Consider the following 6000-nt stretch of genomic DNA (forward strand, 5'->3'; position numbering starts at 1 on the left):
TGCTGGAAAATCTCAGCAGGTCTGGCAGCTTCTGTAAGGAGAGAAAAGAGCTGACGTTTCGAGTTATGACAAAGAGTCATTCAGACTCAAAACTTCAGCTCTTTTTTCTTCTTACAGATGCTGCCAGACCTGCTGAGATCAGGAAAAGACCTTGTCTATTTATCCTATCCATGCCCCTCATGATTTTATAAATCTCTATAAGGTCACCCCTCAGCCTCCGACGCACCAGGGAAAACAGCCCCAGTCTATTCAGCCTCTCCATATAGCTCAAATCCTCCAATCCTGGCAACATCCTTGTAAATCTTTTCCATGCCTGTTATGAATCATTCTTTCAAGATTTCCTAAATTGTTTATGTTGAATCATTGATTGCCTGCTACATAGGAGGCGCTCATTCCATAAAATCATAAGATGGAGAAGCAGAAGTAGGTCATTCAGCCCATCGAGTCTGCTCCGTAATTCAATGAGATGATGATGTGGAGGAGCCAGTGTTGGACTGGGGTAAGCAAATTTAAAAATCAGGCAGGCAAAAGTGAAGACTGCAGATGCTGGAAATCAGAGTCTAGATTAGAGTGGTGCTGGAAAAGCACAGCAGGGCAGGCAGCATCCGAGGAGCAGGAAAATTGACGTTTCGGGCAAATGTCCTTCATTAGGAATGAAGGCAGGGAGGGTGGAGAGATAAATGGGAGGTTGCACCGATGCCGTCATCAGTGTAGCGGAGGAAGAGGTGGGAAGTGGTGCTGGTGTAACAACGGAAGATGGACTGTTCTACGTAGCCGACAAAGCGACAGGCATAACTGGGGCCCATACCGGTGCCCATGTAAACCGCATCATCCGCCGACATTTCCGCCACCTCCAAGCGGACTTCACCACCAGGGATATATTTCCCTCCTTACCCCTTTTCGCTTTCCGCAAAGACCGTTCCCTCCGTGACTACCTGGTCAGGTCCACGCCCCTCCATAACTCGCCCTCCCCTCCTGTACCTTCCCCTGCCCCCGCAGGAATTGCAAAACCTGCCCCCACACCTCCCCCTCACCTCCATCCAAGGCCCCAAAGGAACCTTCCACATCCATCAAAGTTTCACCTGCACATCCACCAATGTATTGTATCCGTTGCTCCTGATGCGGTGTCCTCTACATTGGGGAGACTGGACGCCTCCTCGTAGAGCACTTTAGGGAACATCTCTGGGACACCCACACCAAACAACACCACCTGCCCCATGGCCCAACATTTCAACTCCCCTTCCCACTCTGCCGAGGACATGCAGAGCCTGGGCCTCCTCCACCGCCACTACCTCACCATCTGACGCCTGGAGGAAGAACGCCTCATCTTCCGCCTCGGAACACTTCAATCCCAGGGCATCAATGTGGACTTTACCAGTTTCCTCATTTCCCCATTCCCCACCTTATCCCAGTTCCAACCTTCCAGCTCAGCACCATCCTCATGACCTGTCCTACTTGCCAATCTTCCTTCCCATCTATCCGCTCCACCTCCTCTCTGACCTATCACCTTCACCCCACCCCCTTTCAACTATTGTACTCTTTGCTACCTTCTCACCAGCTCCACCCCCCTCCTATTTATCTCTCCACCCTGGAGGCTCCCTGCCTTCATTCCTGATGAAGGACTTTTGCCCGAAACGTCAATTTTCCTGCTCCTCAGATGCTGCCTGACTTGCTGTGCTTTTCCAGCACCACTCTAATCTAGACTAAATTTAAAAATCATACAACACCAGGTTATACTCCAGCAGGTTTATTTGGAAGCACTAGCTCCTCAGATGCTGCCTGACTTGCTGTGCTTTTCCAGCACCACTCTAATCTAGACTAAATTTAAAAATCATACAACACCAGGTTATACTCCAGCAAGTTTATTTGGAAGCACTAGCTTTTGGAGCACTGCTCCTTCATCAGGTAACTGTTGGATAGGATTATAGGACACAGAATTTGTAGCAAAAGGTTACAGTGTCATGCAACTGAAATGATATACTGAACAAACCTAGATTGCTGTTAGGTTAATGAGATGATGGCTGACCTGACAATCTTCATAAAAACTCTAGAGTGGTGAGCTTCTGGAGTTTTCTGCCACAGAACATTTTTGAGGCCAAAACATTGAATGTTTTCAAAAAGGAAATAGATATAGTTCTTCGGGCTAAAAGAATCAATTGGTATGGAATGAATGGGGGAAAAGCATACTAAGCCGGATGATCAGCCATGATCGTACTGAATTTGGGAGCAGAACTGAATCTCGCCCATCGAGTCTTCTCCGCCATTCAATGACATCATGGCTAATCTGATAATGCTCAATTTCACATTCCCACCTTTTCCCTATAACCCTTGATTCCCTTACTTTACAAAATTTGTCTACTTCAGCCTTGGATATACTTAATGATCCAGCCTTGCTTGCCCTCTATGGCAAATTCCACATAATTCCACAGATTCATCGCACTCTAGGAAAAGAAATACCTCCTTGGTCAAAAATGTGTGAGAAAGAATTCTAGAATATTCATGTTCTATATTACGAAATCTGCATCACTTTATGTATGGTCTATGTTGTAGTAGTGACTGTCTGAGATGCCATTGACTCTTCATATTGCTAATAGTCAATGTTACCGATTCCACATGGAGAAGAATGTCCATTCAAGGCCTTCAGGAGAAGACAGGCTCACTGTTGTTGAACAGAACAGTTTTGATATATAGTACTTAATGTCTATTTACATTACATTCAAGTTACCCTCCTGTGACACATACATGAGTGTAAGCAATGTTCCTTCTAACCTGCAAGACATGTGCAGAAGTTGCAGATGTGCACAAACCTCAGTAGAATAAAAATTAGAGGGTCGTGTAGCATGTAAGTACACACTAATATTAATTTATAAATTAGAATCTGGATAGCTCCTCCCAATGAACAGTTCCTCATAGAAATTTTTAATCAGCCTGTTCAGATATGCCATGACACACTTCTAGAACAGGTGGGACTTGAACCCAGGGGCCTTTTGACCAACAGGTAAGGAGCTGCCCCTTATATCTTTTTACAAACAGGAATGTGAAGAAAAAAAGACTTGTAAAGATAAATGTAGTTCTCTTACAATCAGAAACAGGGGAAGTTATAATAGAGAACAAAGTGATGGTAGATCAATTAAATAATTATTTTTGTTCTGTCTTCACAAAAGAGAACACAAATGATGTCCCAGAACTGTTGGAGAACACAGGGTGCAATGAGAGGGAAGAACTGAAGGAAATCACATAGGAAAATCAGGACAAATTGATGAGATTAAAGGTTGATAAATCCGTCGGGCCTGATAATCTACATCAGAGAAAATGAGGACTGCAGATGCTGGAGATCAGAGTCAAGAGTGTGGTGCTGGAAAAACACAGTAGGTCAGGCAGCATCCGATTCTCCTGCTCCTTGGATGCTGCCTGACCTGCGGTGCTTTTCCAGCACCACACTCTCGACTCTGATAATCTACATCCCAGAGTACATAAGGAAATGGCCATAGGAACAATGGATGTATTGGTGGTCATCTTTCCAGATTCTATCGACTCTGGAACTGTTCCTATGGAGTGGAGGGTAGCTAGCATAATCACACTGTTTTTAAAAGGAGGTAGAGATAAAACGGGAAACTATAGATCAGTTAGCCTGACATGGTTGTAGAGAAAATGCTCAAGTCCATAATAAATGATTTAATAAAAGAGCATTTGGAAAACAGTGACAAGATTGGACAGAGTCAGCATGGATTTATGAAAGGGATATCATATGTGACAAATGTACTGGAATTTTTTTAAGGATTTTGCTAATACTGTTGATATGGGGGTGCCGAGAGATGTCGTTTGCTTGGGCTTTCAGAAGGCTTTGGATAAGCTATCACATTAGAGGCTAGCAAAATTAAAGTGCATGGGATCAGGGGTAATTTACTGACATGGATGGAAAGCCAGTTGCCAAACAGGAAACAAAGAATCTGAATTGAGAGGTCTTTTTCCGAGCGGCAGCCAGTGACTAGTCCGGTGTCGCAGGGATCAGACCCAACCTGTTCACGGTATATGTTAGTGATTTAAATGAGCGAACTAAATGCAACATCTCCAAATTTGCAGATGACACACAGTTGAGTGGGATGGTGAGCTATGAGGAGCATGCAGATGCTTCAATATGACTTGGACAAATTGAGTGAATGGGTGTCTGTATGGCAGATGAAGCATGTGGTTAAATGAGATGTTATCCACCTCGGTGGTACTGGATTGAATGATCAGCCCTGATCATGTTGAATGGCAGAGCAGACTCAAAGGGCTGAATGACTTACTCTTTCTGCTATTTTCTGTGTTTGCGAATTGTGGATGACGTGTTGAATCTTTATCTGGAGCTTTTCCATCATGCCAAATTGCCAGGGGATAGGGTGCAGGAGAAGTACCCTTTTGAGCTCAGTTTATCCATGTGTTATTCTCTTCAAAAGAAGCAAAAAGAGTAAATGCTGTCAGATGTGAATGCTTAGAAACAGCTGCAACCATCAACAATGAAGTATCAGATGCATAGATATTTTCTGATTTTGGACACTATTAAACAAGTCCATGCTTGTGCTGGGATGTCCCCAGTTGTGAGATTCTTAAAGAGGGAGTTGGTGGATTTTCAGGTGGAATGCTGGTGTAATGGAACATCTAGTAGCAGATGGCCTCAGTAAGGGAAGGCTCTGAGCAGGGGAGATCAGGTAGCTGTGCCAGGACCTCCAGTGGTTACAGTGAAGGAGGGCAGCTAGAACAGTCAAACAGCCCACCTCTGGAGAAAAGGGGTGACCTTGGATAAAGGAGCATGGATGGGAAAAAAGTGCAAACAAACAAAGGATTCCTGAAATCAATCTAAACCACAGGCTTTATTTCAGGCTTCAATACTCCTCCATTAGTGTAGTACATGCAAGTAGAGTCATACAGCACAGAAACAGACCCTTTGGTACAACTAGTCCTTGCCGACCAGGTTTCCCAAACTAAACTAGTCCCACTTGCCTGCATTTTGCCCATATCCCTCTAAACCTTTCCTATTCATGTACCTACCCAAATATCTTTTAAATGTTGCAACTATCATCTCCTCTGCCAATTCATTCCACATACAACCTACCCACTGTGTGAAAACATTGACCCTCAGGTCCCCATCTTTCTCCACTCACCTTGAAAAGATGCTCACTAGTTTTGAATTCCCTATCCTAGGGGAAAACCTTTGCTGTTTAGCTTATCTCTGGCTTCACGATTTTGTAAACCTTTATAATATCACCCCTCAATCTCCTACAGTCCAGTGGAAAATAGTCCCAGCCTATCCAGTCACTCTTTATAACTCAAAGCTGACAAGTATTGAAAATAATTCCTTGTTTAGCCTTAATTCCCTTAATGTTTCATGATCTGTTGGCAGGAGAGTAAGGATTCCTGCTTCATGATCTATTTTTTCCATCCATATGTTTAAAACTCATGTTACGCTAAAGGGTAGATCTCCAGTAAACCTCATACCGTGGAAGGTAGTAAGAACCCTGAAAGTAAATTCTCAATAGCTATGGCAGAGCTTCATTGTCTCCTCATTGGTACCGAACTTGGCTATCAGCCTCTGCTTGTTCATTCTGCATTGTTGCATATCCTGAAGTCCATCTTGGAAGACAGTCTCATGCATGCACACACATATAAGTCTATACGGTGAATTTGTATTTGCAGAATTGTATTTGCAGATACATTCTATTTTGTTCAAAAAGCGCACAGTCTGCAGGCAGTCAATCCATGTGACATTTTATAAATTCCTACTTTGGAAATAGAACCAGTCTGACTCAAGATTAGAATACAGACAGACTCTAACCTCTCACCTTTAAGGCACTGTCTGAGCTGAGATGTCACCTTTTTTAAAAATAAAACCTTGTTATCTCGGGAATGTGACTTAAAATAAGTTTTGGGATTTACATATTAATGAATCAATACCTGCAGCCCATTCTAAAAGATAGAAGACTTAACAGCAATCTAGGTTTGTTCGATATATCATTTCAG

This window comes from Chiloscyllium plagiosum, chromosome 6 (genome assembly GCF_004010195.1).
Source record: "Chiloscyllium plagiosum isolate BGI_BamShark_2017 chromosome 6, ASM401019v2, whole genome shotgun sequence".
Lineage (NCBI taxonomy): Eukaryota > Metazoa > Chordata > Chondrichthyes > Orectolobiformes > Hemiscylliidae > Chiloscyllium > Chiloscyllium plagiosum.